General features: G+C 51.1%; 1 protein-coding gene and 1 long non-coding RNA gene across 5 annotated transcripts in view; one reads left to right on the top strand and one right to left on the bottom strand.

Moving 5' to 3' along the window:
• The window catches only part of GRK5 (G protein-coupled receptor kinase 5), a 212,199-nt gene that overhangs the window by 128,112 nt on the left and 63,717 nt on the right, over window positions 1-20,370 (bottom strand). The gene's annotated exons all lie outside the window — the stretch shown is intronic.
• LOC112672421 (uncharacterized) lies at window positions 11,109-16,356 on the top strand. 2 transcript variants are annotated; one of them, XR_003144279.3, is made up of 4 exons: window positions 11,109-11,925; window positions 12,748-12,920; window positions 13,920-14,865; window positions 15,325-16,356. It is a non-coding gene; the product is annotated as an uncharacterized LOC112672421 (long non-coding RNA). The 2 variants fall into 2 exon arrangements; XR_003144278.3 differs by having other exon boundaries at window positions 13,920-16,356.

Genomic DNA, 20,370 nt, shown 5'->3' with positions numbered 1-20,370 from the left:
ACTGACCCCTGAGAAAAGCCACTGGTAGCTGTAAGCTGGCCCCTGTCGCCCAACTGTGGCTATTTTGTTGGAGAAATAAACAGGACTATTTGCTCATGAAAAAAATGCCCCAATTTTTCATAGGATATTCGTAAAAATATTTGCATTTCCCTGTGAGTAATAATTACTTCTGCTGCCCCCAGAATTTTTGCATCACCTACCCAAAAGAAGCTGAACAGACTCTTTAGAAATCCTTCCCAATCAAAATCCACCCAGTGACCTGGAGTTATGATGAAGATATGACTGCCCATGGAAGGACTGGGTGCTCTGAGATACAAAGAGGAAATGGAGACCCAGGCCCTGGCCTGAGTGCTTCAGCTCCATCTTCTCTGACCTTCAGGATACCACAGCAAAGTAGAGTCACTGTGCACATGAGGAAACAAGACCAGAGAGGCCAAGCATCTGGCCCAGGATCACACAGCCACTAAATGGCTAAGCTAGGATTTGAACCTAAGAATCCTTGGTTCATAACTCCCAGTCCACGAGGCTGACACATTATTAGTTCAAGGGACATGTGAGAACTTGGGCCCTCAGAAAGTTTCCCCAAAGCCTGAGACCACAAAGCCCAAAACCAGTGCAGCACAGAGGCAGCTACAGACAGAAGAGTTTCCAGCACAGAGGTGAAGTCTCCCAAACTAGGGTCCAGAAGAGAGTTCTTGATTCCCCTCTACCTACACCCAAACCATGTTTCTCCACCGGTCTCCCTTTCTCAGTAAATGCTACCATCATTCAGCCATCCAGCCACTTAGGCCAGAAACCTAGGTGTCATCCCTGATTCCATCCTCCTCCTGGCCTCTGTGGTAAGCAGCCTCCCAGAAGGCCCCGGGATTTTTGCCTTCTGGTCTTCATAGCCTCCATGGTCCCCTCCCACATTGAACCCATGTGACCAACAGGATGTGATAGAAGAAATGGAGTATGACTCTGAGGCTAGGTCACGAAAGTTGTTGTGCCTTCTGCCCTGCTTTCACTTGGAGCATTCGCTTGAAGGGCACTCATGCAGATCTGTGAAGAGGCTCAGGTAGGAAGGAGCTGAGACCTCCTGCAAACCACCGGCATTAACTTACCAACCATGTGAACGAGCCCCCTTGGAAGTGGAGCCTCCAGCCCCCAGTCAAGCCTTTGGATGATGGCAGCCTCAGCCAACCTCTTGACTGCAATCTCATGAAAGACCCTGAGTCAGAACCACCCAGCTAAGTTGCTCCTGAATTCCTGACCCATAAAAACCAGGAGACACCAGACATCTGCTGTCATTCTAAGCTGCTAAGTGTGGGGTAATTTGTTACACAGCAACAGCTAACGAACATGGCCTCCCACCTGCAACCATCCGTCAAGTCCTATGGATTCTACTCCTAAATGACATATTGACTCGGCCATCTCCCTTCTCTTTCATGGCCACTGTGCTGGGCCAAGCCACCATCACATCACATCTCACAGGATGATGGCAGCAGCCTCCTGACTGGCCTCCTTGCCTCCATCTGCTTCCTGCCAAAGCCCAACCCACTGTCCATTACAGCCCGTGGCATTCTACAAGTGCAAACTATTGCCAGTCCCTCCAATGGCTCCCCATGGCCTATGGGATGAAATCTGAACTCTTTGCCATGAGCGACAAGGCCCTACAGGCTGATGCCCACATGCCTCCCTCCCTGGCCTCATCTCCGGGTTCACTCTGCTCCAGCTGCACTGGGCTGCCTTTTGTTCCCCATATACACCAGCTCTTCCTACTCTGAGTCTATGTCTTGGCTGTTTCTTCTGCCTGAAACACTCTTCCCATGACTCTATCTTTGGTTTCCAGCTGAGAAGTCACCTCCTCAGAGAGGCCTTCACAGATCACTCTGTCTACTGGGTACCCTCATGATTCTCCATTGTCACAGCTCATAGATTCCTTTTATAAACTATAATGACCTGAAATTGTTTTATTCATTTATCTATTAATTCTGCTTCTTACCATCCACTCCTTTCTAACCTTTAGGTTACCTTTAGGTTATTTTTTGGAAGTTGGCACCATGACTGTACCCAGTGGTGGGCACCAAGCAAGTATGCAATAAAATGTTGTTAAACGAAGGAGTAAGTGAATTTCCTGTCTTAATGCGAGCCCAGAAAAATCCCCTATCATTTCTGACCTTGGAATTCCCATCAAGGAATCTTGGCCATATAAGCCTAGGTGGGCCTTCCCCTTTCTGAGCCTCAGTTTCTCCAGACAAGGAGCTAGGTGAAGGAGTTCTCAGGCTGTAGGGGTCCTTGTGATGGATCTGCAAGCAGTTTAGCCACATTCCAGGGAAGGTAAAGGAACCCCTTGCTGCGTGCTCCTGAAAGCAACTAGAGAGCCTCACCTTGGGTTCCAGAGTGCTGGCACTGTCCTTTAAGACCAGTTCAAGGCAGTATCTCTGCAGAAAGAACTGCTTCCTTTAAAGGTCCTGACCTAGTAAAGATCACAGGCTACTTCTACCATGAGCACACTGGTACCTGAGAATGAGCCATGGCACATGTGCTCCCTGCAGGGACCTGGGGAACAGCCCACCACCTGCTGCCTCAGACTCTGGCCCCAGCTACGCTTGCTTGGCCCACAAAGACACGCTGGGCACATAGTACGGACCGCACTGTGGGTGACCACTCAAAGACTAAAGACAATGTCTGGAGAAGTGGAGTGTCCAGCTGGGGACTTACAGAGGTGTGGTGTATACTGGGGTCCCAGTCCTCCCATGGCCATTTTCTCTCTGTACCTTCTCCTAATTCCATTATAGCAGAGTAGACGGGACGAGGCAGTTGGCCTCACAAAGTCTTCCTCTGAAATGCTTCCTTAATTGTCAAATGGCCAAGGAGAGCTCTATTTAGCAGATTAGATTTCCACCCTTAGGAATTCAGAATCAAATATGAATACAAAAAGCCAAGATCGCCACAAGGAGACAGTGAGTAGAACGTGGTTGTTTGAGCTTCCAATCGATGCTGTAACAAATTACCACAAACTTAGTAGCTTCGAATATCATGAATTCATGATACTAAAGTTCTGAAAGGGGGCACCTGGGTGGCTCAGTGGTCGAGCGTCTGCCTTTGCCTCAGAGCATGATCCTGGGGTCCTGGGATCAAGGTCTGCCTCGGGCTCCTCACAGGGAGCCTGCTTCTCCCTCTGCCTGTGTCTCTGCCTCTCTCTCTCTCTCTCTCTCATGAATAAATAAATAAAATCTTAAAAACAAAAATAAAGTTCTGGAAGTCAGAAGTCTGGGCTAAATTCACAGCATGTGGTGCAGGACCAGTTCCTTCTAGAAACTCTGCAGGAGACTCTGTCCCCTCAACCTTGTTCCGCTTCTAGAAGCTGCCCTCCATTCCTTGGTTCATGGTCCGTTCCTTGGTCTGCAAAGCCAACAGCCTCATCACTCTGTCCCCTTGCTTTGTAGTCAAATCTCCCTTGGCCTCCCTATTGTAAGGACCCTGTGATTACATTGGGCCCACCTGGAGAACCCAGCATAACCTCCCCCTCTCAAGGTCCCTGACTTCATCACCTCTGCAAAGTCCCTTTCACGATGTACATAACATACTCACAGATTCCGTGTGGATGTCACCATCCTTGAAGAACTCTTATTCAGCCTAGCACAGCAGTGATTAAAATCATATGTTCCAGGGGCACCTGGGGGGGCTCAGTCAGTTAAGTGTACAATTCTTGATTTCGGTTCTGGTCATGATCTCAGGGTCATGAGATCGAGCCTCTCATCAGGCTCCACGCCCAGCACAGACTCTGCTTGTCCCTTTCTCTCTGCCCCTCTTCCTGCTCGCATGCTCTCTCTCTCTTTCTCAAATAAATTAATTTAAAAATAAAAAAGACCATATGATTTCAGAGCCAGACTGCCTAGAATCAAATACCAGCCGTGTCCTTTCCTAGCTGTGCCACTCTGGACATATTACTCAACCTCTCTTTGCTTCAATTGTCTCCTCTATGCCTTACAGACAGAAGTCCTGAGATGATGCGTGTAAGGCATTTGGCACAGTGAAGACAGCTCTGTGAAAGAGGGCTGTAATTATCCCCTCTTCTCCACCAGACTCAGAACTAATGGATGTCAGAGCTGGGAGGGGCCTTGATGATCACCCAGCCCTGCCCCTCACTGAACAGCTAGGGACAAAGAGGCCCAGAGGGGAGGAGTGAGTCACACAGGTCATACAGCGTTTTCTCAGCTCCCCATTACCCTCTAGCCTCCACCTGGCACACATGAGCCTGAGGAGGGATTGGCAGGGTGGAGGTCATAGCCCCCAGCACCCTGTCCTGCTCCCAGTACATGCTGGAGGACACGGCAGCCAGAGTCACACAGAGGAGGACGGAAGTGCTCCCTAGCAGAACATCTGCAGGAAGCACCTGCAGGTGGTGGCCCCAGCCAGAACCTCACATGCCCAGTTCCCACCCCACCCACCAGGCTCAGGGGCCAGAGTCAGACACAACGCATCTTTCCCCAGAAGAGGTCAGCAGGACTCATCTTGGCCAGGGACACAGAGACTCACGATGAGGGTCAAGACAAAGCACTCTGGGGCGGCAGATGTGAGCCAGGTCCCTAGTTTCTCTACGTGACCTCAGATCAGATGCCTTCGGACCTCTATTTCCACCTCAGAAAAGGAAGGTGCTGGACAGATCTGTGGTTCTCTATCTGTAATCCAGGTTTCCAGAGTCCAGGAGCCCCTGCCCAACTTCAGTAAGTTCTAGAAGAGCCATACATACGTAGACACAAAGCTGAAGCACCTGCCAGCTTGCCCATTTAGGCTTCAAAGTTCACCAGTGTGTGCAGCTGAGGCTGAACAGACCTGCTCAGAGGTGTCTGTGATTAACAAAGAGGGAGAAACAGTGACTCACTTCACTCAGATGGCCTGTTTAGCAGGCAAATTCCTCCACAGGAGAGAGGAGTCACCATGGGTCCTTGGCAGAAGCTCAGTTAGGCTCTGTTTCTTCCAACCAGAGGGCTGACTCACCCCAAAGGCTTTCCCCTCCCATAAATCTGGCCGAGGCAGGCACTGCCCCAATGGTTCAATTTCTCCCACCATCACACTGTCCTGAACTGACAACAAGGACTCCTAGAAAGGCCTTCCTGAGGCTCTATACGGGCCTCTCCTGGGCTCAGGAGCAGCTGAGAGCAAACTTTTGAACAGAAAGACACCCAAAGTGGAGTGGCCTCCAGACCCAAAGCCAGGCCTTCACTTATTTACTCACTGAGAATGTTATTTCTTCCTGCCTCAGGGCCTTTGCAGATGCCATCCCTCTGCCAGCTATATACCCATTATCACTATTTTTAATGACATATTTCAAGCTCAAAGAGAATAACATTTTTTAATATGTATTCTCACAGGTTTTGTCAAAATAATTCACTCATTCTGCATTGAGAAACACATAGGTTATCATTTCCAAATTTCTACCATCACAAATAAGGCTGCTCTGAGCACTATGACACACATCACCCCCACTTCACTGGCCAAGTATTCACATCTCACCAAGTGTTGCATCATTACTGAACTCCCTTCCCATCAATCCAAGAGTTACATCTCCACTTTTCTCTCCCACTGCTCCCCAACCTTTCCTTCAAAACATTTCATAATTTGTGTCTTCATTAGGTTGCCACTCAAGAGGACAGGGACCACATCCCTTTTGTTCACCATTGACTAGTGCCTAGGACATTGACTGGCACCCAGCAGACTCCAGTAAATGTCTATAGTAAGTTAAGTGTTTGCATGAATGAGTGAGCAGAGGCATCACCCCAGAAAAAGGCTGTGCTGTGTTCCTATCCACTCAGGACTCAGAGATGAACCTGGCATATCTTCCATCTGCCCCCAACTCTGCTCTCAGGCTCCTGCTGCTTCTGAGAGCCCTGGGCCCTGAAGTAGGGAGCCCTGGGAGGCGGAAGGTCGGAGAGCTCTGGGCCAGGCCTTCAGTGTATTCTCACTCCTAAGATGAAGCTGAGAACCTCACCTGGCCCTTCCCACAGCTCCCCACAGCCAGGTACCAGGTGATGATCCACCACGGTAGGTTTGGAGAACACGCTTCCCATGGCCATGCCTGGCTGTGAGAAGCAGACGCTCAGGGAACTCAGAGCTGGGCCAGAGCCTGCACCTCATCTCTCACATGCCTGCATGACTGGAGTAGACCAGCCCCCACCTGCTGGCCACACCTGACCTTAGGGTCAGGCCAAGGAGCAGGTCTGGGCAACGCACCTTCACTCGTTCCCAATCACTTAAAGTCTCTGTTTCCAAAGCTTCAGGAGACAGTGCTAGATACAGAAAACTGGGGGATGGCCAAGAAAACAATACTAACAACAGCCATAAGCTGCTGTTCCTGAGCGACACTCTTTATAGGCAGACCTATCTCATCCCACAGCTCGATGAAGCAGGTCCAGCTCTGACAGAGGAGAGGCCTGAGGAATCGGAGCAGTGATTGTATCTTCCTTTTTATTTCACTCCCCTCCAGCTCATCATTGCAGACTGTAACGTAAGTCCCAGGAGCAGGGGTTCAGTCACTGCCTGGCCGAAACTCCCAGAAATCAGAGCCCGCCTCCTGAAGAAACATCTTGGGCCTACACTTCCTGTCTCCTTCCTTTAATTCCAACACCGGCTTGTGAGGCTTGACTGCCCAGCCCCATTTCAGAGGTGAAGTGGGGTCCTGTCTTTGGTGACAGTCAGGAACGGTACAGTCAGGATTCCAACCCAAATCTTTAAAAAAAAACAAACCCTTCGGCCGAAGCCCTGAAGCAGGCAGCCCTGAGAGCTGGAAGGTCAGAGGCTCCAAAGAAACACAAGGCAGGTCACGGGGACAATTTTAAACTGGCTGGCAGCCACAGTAGAAGGGAAAGTGAAACAAGTAAAATTAATTTTAATAACGTACTTTGTTTAACTCAATAAATCCAAAATATTACCGCTGCAACACATAATCCACATTAAAAAAAACTGTTAATGAGATACTTTACTTTTTCTCATAATAAGTCTTTGAGATCCAGTGTATATTATACACTTAGAGCACATCCTGGTTCAAACTGGCCACATTTCAAGGGCTCCTCAGCCACACGTGGTGAGTAGCTGCTGGTTTGGAGAGGGCCTGTCTAGAGCAAAAAGAAGCACGGAGGACCAGGGACGAGTCATTCGCTCCCTCGCCCCACCAACGCATACTTGTTGCGTGCCTGCAACGGGCCAGGCGGCAGAAGCAAGCCCCACGTCCATGGGTTTACACGGGGAGGGGGGCAGACACGGAAAGTCCAGCAATGAGGGGCACCACAGCCCCCTGGCTCAGTCCCAGGGTTTCACATCCTGCCCCGGTGAGGACACAGGTGGTCACCTTTCAGGCCAGAGCCCCCGAGCTAAGATTTGGGAAATGGAGGCATGTCACGCCCTCTTCTCCTGGATATCAGAATCGTGACCACTTCCCCAACTTGCTAAAAAAAAAACTTAGCATAACAACCTCCTGGTCTTGTGTTCATCCTCAGACCCTAAGGGAAGCCTCAGCTCCACTCCTCACCCACTGGCAGGCAGAGACAGGTGGTAGATGTAGTAGAAATGGCTCAGGTGTGTCCCTGCAGGTGGCAGCCTGAGGCAGCTGTGTTGGCCCAGCAGCCCTAAAAGGCGAGGCCCACAGAGCTCCTTCCCTGGGCCCAAAGGTCTCCTCTCCCTGTAACTGTCACCAGGCCTGAGCCTGGCAGCAAGTCTTCCTGGAAAGGAAGGGAGGGAAGAGAAGGGGAAGAGAGCTGCCCAAATGCCTCTCATTACAACAACTGCTCCGTCTGCAAATTCCCTGCAGTCTCATCCGCTCACACGGAGTAAGCATCTCAGTGGGGATGTGGGTTGTCAGGGCCCCAGGCCTCGACAGGGATGGAGCACGGAGCAGGCCCTCGGCAGGCAGCTGGCGACAAGACAGCAGGGATGCTGAGGACAGTGTCCAGTGCTGGTTAAAGACCCGATATCTGGTTATGTCAGGGGCAGATCACTGAGCTCGGCCACTTGCTAGCTCAGTGACCTTGAGCCAAGCCCTCTCCGAGCTCTGGGTGCTGCATCTATGGAGAGAATAAGGAGGAACAACCGAGAAAATACACCTCTAGCTCAGGGCACTGTGAGTGCTCGGTCCATAGCAGCTCTTGCTGTTGTCCCCGCCTTTTCACCAAGAACCAACCACTCAGCCTTATACCTTTCCTCTCCACATTCACCCCTCTACTGGCCTCATCTCACTCCCCAGGCAGGGCTGCCCAAGCCTGCCTCTCAAGCCATTCCCAGGCACTAAACACAGATCAATCCCCAAACTCCAGGTAATATCACACAGCCCAGCCCTTGGGATCCAGAAAGACAGTTGGAGTCAATCCCTCCAGGCGTGATCATGGACACTTGCAGGAGGCAGGCATCACACTAGCACTTCAGGGTAAGCCAGGAGCCTGGGTCTGCCGGGGGAAGGGGACGGCGTGCAACCCTAGGTGGTAAGAGGATGAAAGAAGCCCTGTCCAGCTTCAAACCCTGGAGACACCTCGGAACCTCATTCTCCCTCCCTGCCTTACTTTCCACACCGAGTCCATCCCTAAGTGTGTGGGGTTACCTCCCAATACATGCCTGTTCCTTCCATCCGTCTCCACTGCTACCACCTGGACCAGGTCAGCATCATCTCTTGCCACTCAACTGGACCAGCCTCCTTCCTGCTCCCATCCCTCTGTTCTCACCTCCTTCAAACCATCTCCATCCAGCTGCCAGAGTCGCCCAAAGCCAAATCAAATCATAGAATTCTCCCACTTAAAGTCCTCTGATGACCTCCAACATCCAACAGTCTTGCACGAGCTGCACCCACCTGCCTCTCTGCTTGGCCCCTGCCACGCTCCAGACCTGCACCACACTGGACAGCCCGACCTCCTCCCATTCCCAGCTCCAGCTGTGCCTCTGGCCACATCATCCCATGATGGCTCCTTTCTGACACCTGCTCATGCCCCCCATGGAAGCTCCCTGGGCCTGCTCTACGGTAACACCTCCCCTTGTACACACTGTCCCCCAGGCCTCATTGAATCCTGCTTTATCTCATCAACCCTACAGTATTCATCACTATCAGGAATTATTCCTGTTTCTGTATTTATAAATTGTTTCTTTCCACATGACACCATCTTGTTTGCTTCCTGGTTCGCTGCCAGTCTCCCATCTCCACCCAAGGGCAAGGATGGCATCTACCCTGTTTACTGCTGATCCTCAATCCAGACAAGGTGAAAAGCTGGCCCTCCATGCATGCATGTGACTGTCCTCCTCCTCCTTGCTGATCCATCTTGAGATGATCACATCAGAGCCCCTTTGAACCTTCAGTTCCTCCTTGTGAAATGCCACCTCCTGTCACTGACTCGGAGGGTGGGTGGAGAGGGGGAGGGGGCATCAGGAAAGGAGGAAGGGAGCTGATACTGCCACCACCACAACCTTTGCCCCAGTGACAGCATCCACAAGCAGCAGCAGGGCAGGTGGGGCGTTGGTCACCCCGGCGACTGTCAGCTCCTCCAGAGGCCCCTGAGGCCCCAGGGAACCCCAGATCCCTGTGTACAAGGAGCCTGACCGGCCTCATCCACTTCTTAAGTTCCTGAGCTCTGGTGCCTCTGTTCAAACACCTGGAAAGACCTGCTTTCTGGCCCCAAGAAATATTTACATTTTGATTAAGTCTGGTTTTAAACCACCAGGTAGGCTGGCTGGAGGCCGATGCACCCCAGCCAGTCCAGCTGTAATAACATAGTCCACAGGGGTTCAGTTGGGGCGGGGGGCAGATAACAAAGGCGGGACCAGGGGAGGAACTGCCAGGGTTCCAAGTGGCCCCCAACCCCACCCTCAGCCTAAGCTGCTTGCTATAGAAAAAGGACAACCAGCTCTTGTGAACAGAGGTGAGAAAAACTCCGGGGAGCCCTGAAGTTCTGCCTTGGAAATAAACACGCGGGGCAAGGAGCACAGGGCACCCAGACCAATCCCGGCCTCCTGATCGCTGCCCCTGCCCCCAGTAAGAGCCTCCCTTCCAGCAGGTGGTGTCTCAGAAACAGGAAGTGGGTCTATAAGCCAAACTGGGGACTCTGGTACCAGGTCACATTATCATCCTGTTGGATGCATTCTGAGGACTCTACTAACCATCTATGGTTATGAGAACCCAGGAGGCTGGGACTGAGCCCAGATATTGACATTACTATCTTCCCATCTCCCTGAAAGTATGATTTTGGAGGCAGTAAGTGACATCCCAAAGGAATGTATACTGCTGAATTCAAAATGCCCACTAGCCAAGGCCTGCCTGATCACCCACTCCCTGCCACCCCACCCCTGGAAAGGGAAAATGTCCAGGCAACTAACAAATGCTTCAAAAAGGTATCTCTCAGTCGTCTCTGGGCCCTTTCATGGGAATCAAGTTTTCTTGGTGGAAAGCAAGATTTCTGTGTGTACCACTTGGAGCTACAAAGGCAAAAAGATTTTGTTAAGTCTGGGAGCTCCAAACAGATAGCAGAGGCTGCCTGGAGTGCCAGGACTTAAGACGGGGTTCAGGCTCAGTGGACAGGAGTGCCATAATTGATTAGCAATGTCTGCCACTGGCACAGGCGAGGAAATAGTGCTAAGCGTGCTCTGTGTTTGCTTTTCAGGCTTAGCTAAGAAGCAAAATCAGAATGGGAATTCAGAAAAGCCAGGATTCACCTGGCAAGGAAACATGGTCAAAGTAACTCAAAAGGAGAGCCTAGGGCTTTTGGAAGACCAAAGAGCCACTGTCAATTTCTAGGGCAAAGGGACAAATCACTCCCAGAAAGTTCAAGTCACTTCCTCCTGTCAGAAAGTTCAAGTCACTTCCAGCTGTCATATGGGACATGTCTCAGGGCCACTCCCATCTAGGCTATCACTCAACCTACAATCCACTCTCAGTTCTTCGGAGGGACACCATTTCAGAGTTCTCCAGGAGATGAGAGGGTGTTTGGCCTTTAGGATCCAGACACAAATATCCAGAGTTATGAACACTGTTTGCTGCTCAACAGGGAGGCAGTGGTAGGGTGGGTCTCCCTGACAACAGACATCCCATTGAAAGACAAGTAACAAAGAGTAGCTGGGCACAGAATGTTCCACGAGCAGGCTTCCAGTAGTCAGGGCTGTGCAGGAGTGGGGTTTACAGCAGGAGAAGATGACAAGTCCTCCTGGCAGAGCACCATCCGTGTTTTTCTTAGGACAAAGAAGGCACTTCTGCCTCCGTTTCCAGCTCAACACAAGGCCCCAGGAAAAGGCTCCCAACACAATACCTTCCCAGGAAAGCCAACCCCCCAGAGGTTTTCAGCTGGATTCAGAGTTTGAGAATCATAACTAACTAAGGAACGGCTTGGAGGTGAGCAACACGGATAATTACAGGGTTGGAAGGAGGGTGAGTGCAAGGAGGCCGGCATCCCTCAGTCAGCCATCCAAGGGACTTCCAGGGAATGTGAGTTATTTCCCAGAGAAGCAAAGGACACTATCTCCATTTCTACAGAACAAAAGACTATGTAGAAATTAACTCCTATTGCAGCACAGAGGATTTACGTGAAGCTGGAGGAGAAAGTTCCAGAACATATTACATGAGATTGGAGGAGGCTCTTAACTGCACTGTCACAGGGTCTGGGGTATGGAGATCTATCGAGAGGAGCCCCAGCTCACCTCCAATGAACTACATGACCTCCCCAGGCCACTTCCCCTCCCCAGCTGTGGGCTTCCTTCTCTATAAGACAGGAAGAACATTCCCCACCCCGTGTCACTCGCAGGGTTGCCAAGAACTTCAGACGTGTATGGAAGACAGTGGGATGTTATACAGAAGAACAAACCAACTGCAGCTACATGTCACCACGTAGCTAAATCTGAAACACAGGTGTGAGTAAAAGAAGCCAGATGTGAAAGACCAAACATGATAGGATTCCACTCCTCCAGCATTCAAAGGTGGGCAAAATTGACCCGTGGCATCACTTTGGGGTGGATGGTGACCAGAGAAGGCTCCAGAGGGATCTGTTTCCAGGATGTGTGTGTCTTGTGAAAACCCATCCAGCAGTCCATTATGGCTTCTGTGCTTTTCTATATGGACAGTACATCTCAATGAAAAGCTTTCCCGGAAAAGTCATCTAGAAATCTTTTGTAAATCTCTAGGTCAATATAGTAATATAAGGGAGAATGCTCTAGAACACAGCTATGGGTCTCCTCAAGGCAGAAGGTAGGTGACACAGTCTCCTGATGTCCTATTTCGTTCTGCGATTGGAGGAAACTGAAGGAAACTTGTCCCCTTTCTGGGACTATGAGTTTCCTTTTTTTTTTTTTTTTAAGATTTTATTTATTTATTCATGAGAGACACAGAGAGAGAGAGAGGCAGAGACACAGGCAGAGGGAGAAGCAGGTTCCATGCAGGGAGCCCGACATGGGACTCGATCCTGGGACTCCAGGATGACGCCCTGGGCAGAAGGCGGTGCTAAACCGCTGAGCCACCCAGGCTGCCCCGGGATGAGTTTCTAAACTGAGCCATTATGTAGGTGGCAGCAGGGGCAACCAGACCAGGCTGCCCCTTCCTCTCCCCATCCCTAACAATACACATGTTGCTTGCTCTTCTTGGGCACAGGCTCCTGCCTCTTGTTGGAGCAATTGCTGGTGGTGCTAACCTCAGGTCGGGGGTCAAACTGTGTGGCTAGTTCTCTAGAAGGTAACACACTAGCCTCAATTAAATGTCAGTGGTGCATCCTACAAGAAAGAATATTTGTTTTCTCTCCCTCCTAGGCCCACTTCCTGCGCACCTCTCAATTTTAAAAACATAGCTGCCAGCTCACAGGCACTTGTGACGTGCTGGTGCCCAGGCTCAGAGGGAATGCAGATTTTTCCACTCCTTGGCAGCATTTTTCTTTAGGGAGAATGACACTTGAACTTGGAAGAAAAATCCAAAGTCCTGATGAGTGAGTATTTGCAACAGGCTTCTCAATGTCCCCAGAACTGAGTGCCCAGTGACGAGAAGGGGTTGCTTTAATGGGGGACACGGTAGCATGCTGGGAAGCACTCTGTCAATCTGAGATTGGAGGCACCTTCCCTCCTCCAACCTCACTGATAAATTAAGAGGTTGGCTGGACCATGGTTTTCAAATTGTTTCACGAGGGCCCCACAGGGTGTCCCTGGCATTTCTTAGGAACCATTCAAGTGGGCAATTTTGCCCAAACAGGTTTCTGAGATTTTTTTTTTTAAGATTGTATTTGTTTTTTCATGAGAGACAGAGAGAGAGGCAGAGACACAGGCAGAGGGAGAGGCAGGCTCCCTGCAGGGACCCCGATCTCAATCCCAGGACCCTGGGATCACGACCTGAACCAAAGGGAGACGTTCAACCACTGAGCAACCCAGGTGCCCCTTTCTGTGATATTTAAAAACAAGTTTGGAAACTACTGAATTGGATGAACCTAAAACCAGGACACTGTCTAAGGTGGCCTGAGAGATAATCCCCAGGATAGGCACCTCCACCTGTCAGAGTCACTCAGATCACCAGGGCAGTGGCCTGGGTAAGAAGTGGCAGCTCTCTGCTCCTTCTGCTGCCTCTCAATGACCCACTGGAATGTAAATTCCTGGGGGAAGAGTCTGTCTGCCTTACTCAGCACCTGAAGTCATGCCTGGGACACAGGAGGAACTCGATAGATGAACGGGTGAGTGACCAATAAGCAGAGCACTGTCCTAGGGGGCTGCATCATGAGGAGCAAACAAGATATCATGTGTACACAGTAGGTGCTCAACAAACGTCAGCTGAGATGCAAACTTGGGGCTGTGCGATGCTCTCTCACCACCATTAAGCCAATACAACTGGAGAGTCCCACCCTATCCTGGCAAACAGCATCCTTAAGTTTGTGCACGACTTCAAAAGTACTTAATCCCCGAGGGTAAGAACTAATTTTGGGGCTTATTTATTTTTTTAGAACTCTCAGAAAGACCCCCAGAATAGCGATCGGCCCAAGGCACAACCCAAAAACAATGAGCGGATAAGAGCTGAGCGAAGACACCAGGCAACTGTGAAAGCCAAGGAAGAGGTCCTCTAAGACTGTTCCTTCCTGGCTCCAGGAAGCAGCTCTGCACCCACCAGTGCCCCACGGTAGCTGTAGTCACACCCTCGGCGGCCGAGGCATTCAGGTCACACCCACTTACCCAGCCATGACCTGAATGGCTGATCCCAAAGGAGCCCACATCCAGACACCTGTCTTTCCGAGGATGCCAGGGATGTAGCTAAAAGGGTGGCACAGGCTTCACTGAGTTTCCTGCTGAATTTGGGGACACCTGTTAAGTCCAAAGGATCCCTCTTTTGCCTCTGATGCCAGCTCACAGAAGTGGAAGAAATGGATCCAAGGAAATGTAAAGATGATGGAGAAAAACTCTCCATCATATCTCCCACCGCCAAGTGTTGCTCACTACTGCAGCAGGGCCTCCTGGCCTCCACCTGCCCACAGCTGTTTCCAACAGCCTCCATCATGTTGTTCCCACCACCTGAGACCCTGCACCCCAAATCCACCCACCACTCGAATGTCTACTCATGCCTCAAGGCCAAATCAAGTCTCACTTCCAACAAAGCGTCTCCCTCTACCCGAGCCAGGGATCACCTTTCCTGTCCCTCTTGCTTTGCTACAACCCTCCCCATCTATCCCAGGTGCACTTGCTAAATAACACACTCCCGTCTTAGACTTGAACAGCATCGGGCTTGCTACCAGGAGGGGGATGATAGCCCCCTCCCTCTTTACAGGAGCCCAATCTAGAAAACAGGACTGACACCAGAGCACAGTCTTATGCCCAAGAAGGACATCTAAGGGACATATGTGAACAGAAGGCTACAGAAGCACAGAAGGGAACAAGAGGACCCAGAAGGACAAGCAGGTGTCCTCGAGCAGAGGGTGGGACAGCACTGCAAGCAGAGAGGGATCCTTGGGAATGGCTGGATCACAGGGTGCCTGGGACAGGAAAGGAGTCTAGGAAGAAGCTGAAGCCAGTCTATAGAAGGGAGGCAGGTCAGATGCAGATTTTAGAGCCATCACCACCTTGGCAAGATTAGGAGGCATTTCGGAGTTATTACTAAGGTCCAGGAGAGAGAAGGAATGAGACTGAACCAGCAGAGTGGCAGCAGAGGTGACAGGAAGGGATGGAGGCATGGAAGGGGCAGGAGACATTCTTCCAGAAGCTGTTCAGCACCTGGGTTGGGGGGGGGAGGGCTCTCATAATTCAAACTCCTCTGCCAAGCAGTTGTGCTCCCTGTGAGCAGAGACTAGCTTTTCTATTTTACTTGAACACAGAGTAGCCTCTCAGTAATTAATTATTGAAATAAGTTTTCAATTCTAGAAACCTCTCTAAAAGATGTCCATGACCTCTCTGACCCTGATGGTGGCTCAACAAAGAACACAGCTGTACAAACTGAAAACAAGAGAAGCACACCTAGGCTATCCCAGTCAGACCAGAGCTCATCCTGTGCTTCAAGCAAAATGCCTCCAGGAAGTCAATCAACAAACCACTGCTGGGCCACAGGGAGGATTGGGAATGGGAGGCATGTGGCACAAGGACCAAGGAAGCAGGGAAGCCACTCTAGTTCGGAGCTCCACTCATCACTGTCCGAGTGGCTGTGCGACCACGGCCAAGTCACCAACCCTCTCTGGAGAAAAGAATTCAGGGACTGCAGACATGCCCACGCGCTGCAGCCACCCTTGATGCCTGCAGTGGGAGCAGAGCCACAAGCCCCCACCCAGCCTAGAACACCAGCTCTCAAAGGCAAAGACACTGGGGCGCCTGGGTGGCTCCGTTGGTTAAGCATGTGCCTTCAACTCAGGTCATGACCCTGGAGTCCCAGAATTGAGCCCCACGTCCGGCTCCTCACTCAGCAGGGAGACTGCTTCTCCATCTCCCTCCACGACTCTCCCCATCTCGTGCTCATGTGCTCTCTCTCTCTCTCTCTCTCTCAAATAAATTAAAAAAAAAAAATCTTCAAAAAACAAATGCAAAGACATGAAGCACTTCCGGCCACAGGAGGGAAATGCTTGTTTACAGCTCTCAGCTGGTCCAGCCCCAGGCCCTCAGGAGAGGAAAGGTGCCCAGAAATCCTTGATCACAACAATGACAAAAACAGCTGCGGGTTCAACTTGCGGAGCTCAGAAGAGTCCTGAGCAGGGGCCTGGAGCAGGGGCCCCCTACGCCGAGCTCTGGCACAAAACAGCTGCAGGCACTCCCACACTGCCACCACCACCACCACCACCACAACCACCAAAACCCCACCTTACTCTCTCCACCCCCCAGAGCCTATTTTTTTTAACGAAAAAAAAAAAACACCAAACTTTCAAAATGACAGTTTTTGAAAAGAAAATATGCTCCCTTACCATATTTTCTCATGGAGTTAAAAATACAAGTAAGTGTTGGAGGAAAAAAGTTTTGTTTAAGGTCAAAGGGAAAAAAAAAAGAAGTCATGTTTTTTGAAATCTCGGAAAATAAACAGACTCAGCCCTGATGTGCAGGCTCTCTGGGAATGTGACCTGTGGTGCCGCTGGGGGTCGGAACACCATTTAAAGGAAAGCTCAAGGGTTTCGCCCGAGGCTGGGGATTAGTGGCTCGGACACTGTGTCCCCCTCTCCAGAGGACCTGGCCGCCGGCTGCTCGGGACAGGGGTGTCCAGGAGACCAGGAGACGAGAAGCCGAGGCGGGTGTGCAGAGAGGACAGCCCGGCCACCCTGGGAAGCAACACAGGGACCGGCACGGGCTCCAGGCCCCGGCCCGCAGGCCGCTTCGCCGGGCCAGCCAGGTTACGGGGACACGCTCCAGGCAGGCGGGAGCTGTGGCCCCAGGGAGGGGCGGTAGAGCTGCTGTCCACTCGGGGGACGGGTCGGCCCGGCCCACCCGCCTCCCAGCAGTAGCCGGAGAACCCACGACAGAGCCAGCCCCCGAGGAAGCCAGGAAGCAGGGCTCGGTGCTCACTCACACATTCGGTACCTACTTATTAATCCTACTTTGTGCTGGATCCTGCAGCAGGCACTGCAACTCTCACTCGACAGCTCAGCTAGACAAGGCCCCTTGTCTGCACAGAGCTGACATCTGGGCTCGGAGCCCTTCCACTCTTTCCTCCCCCCACCCAAACCCCGGAGGACCTGCCAGTCCCCCGGGGTACTGATACGTGCTGAGCCCTCTTACACACCGGCTGGAGTAAGCCATGCCCCTCCCCCACGGGGCTCATAAACTCCTGGAGGATTCTGCAGGCAGTCGGGGTGTGGACGAGAGAGGCCCCACAAAGCATCCATAGCATGGAGTGCTATTGGCTATCTGTCGTAGAGATGCACCCCCATTCGATTACTACACACCTCCCACGTCCCTAGCTCTGAGCCAACCCTGAGAGTCAGGGACACAGGCATGGGCTACATTCCTGCCCAGGAGAAGCACAAAGCCCAGAGAGGGAGAACCAAAAGCAAAGGACTAGGACGTACCCAGGAACCACAGGGAGGTAGGGCTCTGAGCAGGGCTCTGGAATTGGACAAGGCTCAGTTCGGATCTAAACCCCACCATTTACTGGCCGTGTCTACCTAGGAGAGTCATGTCACCTCTGAATCTCAGGGGCCCCTACGGCAATGTGGAAATGACAGTGCCAACCTTGTAGGCACACATCCGACGACCAGCTTGCCGCTGGCATTTACCAAAGCAGAACAATGACCCGTCCTCCTACCTGGGCCTCCCAGAAGCGTGAACCACGGTGTGGGAACCCAGGGGAGGGGGTTGTGGATTTTGCCAGAGAAAATCCAAAACATTATAATTAAAAGATGAAACATCACTGGAGAAAAATCTGGGATGAGAACATAATTTCTAGAAAAAGATAAAGTAGAGAAGGCATTCCAAGCCCACAAGAATCAGGCATTTTTTTCCTCGGGAACCTTTTAATGACATTTCCTTGTCCTGAAATGAAAGATTTATGATGAACAGAGAGATGAATGCAATTTCCTCCTTCCCTCTCTTTCTTTCTCCCTCCCTCTTTCCCTCCCTCCCTCCTATTCTTCAACATCAATGTATTGAACACTTAATATGTGCCAGATGTCGTTCTAGGCACAGAGGACAGATTAGTGAACTATACAGACAGGCATCTCCTGGAGCTTACATTTGACCCTCACAGCCACCCAGAGTCAGTCTGCCCAAGCACCTTGGAGTGTCACCAATCCCACTTTACAGACGAGAAAAGGAACCACAGGTTAAGAAGCCTGCATGACACACACAGGCGCTCTGAGCCAGAGTGGCCAAACGCAAGCTCAATCAGCCTTCACCCCCAACTCTCCATCTGCCAACCTCTCCCCACCAACGCCTTCACGCCCGGGCAGGGGAATGCGGGACTGTCCCCCAAAGTGACCACTTCCAGGGGGGCGCCTGCGTGTCGGGCTTATAGAGACGGCAGGCTTCCCAGCATCCTCATTACTCCTGCCAGCCACTCCCAGTTTCTCTTGTAAATAATCATTTAGACTCCAGAACAACCTTTTCCCTTTAAATTATAGCAAGTTGAAAAGCAGAGTCAACAGAGGCCCCCAGACTCCTGAGAGAACGGACCTTGTCCTCACGGTTTAAGGGAATGCAAGGGGGCCACGAGGTTGTCCAGGCCCCGAGTACGACTCCACACTGTCCACCAAACAATCAGATCAGCTGAAGAACCAATCACGGGTTGCAGTTAGTCCAAAAAACGTAACATACAAAACACTTTTTCCCAAGTGGGGGCAGATTTGGGGGCAATTTGTCCAGTGAGATTTTAGTTCAAAGGACTTCAAGCACTTTGGGAATTCAATTAATGAAAGGGATTATTATTAAATGAGCTCAAAATTGCCCTGACCAAATAATAAGAGTCGCTGAAGCGGGCTGAAGAGAACAGGGTTCAGCATTCTTTCCTCTCCATTTCTGAGTACCTCTGAAATGTATCATGATGAAATGTTTTAAAAGTCCTGAGAAACCAACAACATGATAACTTAAAGCTATGGAGTGAATAAAAAGAAAACACCCGCAAGGGGATTAATAAAAATAACAACCCCCCAATTTGTGGGGTGCTCTGCTTCACAATGTGCTTCCACATGTACAACATCTGATCTGAACTTTCAAGGAAGGTAGGGGTGGTCACTGGTCCCATTTTGCAGCCAGGGAAGAGGAGACTCAGGTTTGCCCTAGGATTTTCTACCAGGAAGACAAGCAGTGAGGACTTGAACCCAGCCACAGGGATGATACACAGACTTCATCTGACCCAGCCCCAGCCCATAGCAAGCCCAAGCCCCGGTACTCCTGCCTCCAGGCACGTGGCTCTTATCAAACAACCTTCTCAGGGTTTTTCCTAATGCTAAAATATTTGGCCTGCCACCACTCTGTTTCCCACGCCACCACCCTATTCCCCCGTCACCATGCAGGATTTTAAGAACTGCGTGATGGCCCCCACAAGCCATGCTGCCTTGACTATTCAGTGGCTCACTGGGTTCTCGGCCCAGCATCCATGTTTCCTGCTGGACCTTTCAACCAAACGCTTGTTTGGCCAGTGGATGGTCCTCAGTATAAAATGTTTCCAGCAACATAAATCAAGGAATCATAAGGAACGCTTCCCCTGGCCAGCCTTAACTGTTCCAAGCCCAACTCACCTTCTCAGAAACCCTGCGGGGGCAGAGACTGGTCACAAATTCCTCCAATCTCTGACCTCAAGGCAGGAATCAACCTGGGGGGAACTGGGCGTGTTAGGGGGTGGAGTGTTTCTTCTCACCATACCCTCTTCCTGCTGCACCTTAGGGCCGATCCAGAAAATGTTTTTAAGTGACAGTCCTAACCCCTTTCACTTGAAAGTGAAGATACTTTCACTTGAAACTTTCACTTGAAAGTTTGAGAAGATACTAGTTCACTAGTGACCCTCCACTCCCCTTCCAGGGTCAGTAATTTCTAGTGCTCCCTGCCACAGGTCCCCTCCAAGCCCTAAGTGCCCTAAATGTATCAGCCAAAGTTGACCCCATGATGTATGGGTCTGATGACTTCACTTCTGACACGGGACCTGAGACATCCTCTATTGGTATACTCAGAACCTCTGTTATGTCTGAAACCTCATAACCTTTTCTGAAGAACACATCGTACCTGTTCTGTGCTCCAGGAGTTTTGCAACTGCCTTTGGCCAAAAGCAACACTGTTCAGAGCCAGATCCCCACGTAGACTAGCAAGGCCTCTTCGCAGCTCAGAGGCTGGAAGCTTGGGATGTCTGCGTTCTGCAAAGCCCTGCCCCAGCCCTCCCAGAAAGTGGGCAGGATGCTTGGTTTTTCAGGGGCAGCCCCCAGGGAGACACTCCCTTGCCAAGGAGGGCAGCTTTCACCCAGCACTCACACTGGGGAGAGAGACCCAGCAAGTGCTCTCTGGAAC

The sequence above is a fragment of the Canis lupus genome, chromosome 28, assembly GCF_003254725.2.
Source record: "Canis lupus dingo isolate Sandy chromosome 28, ASM325472v2, whole genome shotgun sequence".
Taxonomy (NCBI): domain Eukaryota; kingdom Metazoa; phylum Chordata; class Mammalia; order Carnivora; family Canidae; genus Canis; species Canis lupus.
The sequence above is the reverse complement of the archived record's forward strand: the minus strand, read 5'-3'. Positions and strand labels throughout refer to the sequence as shown.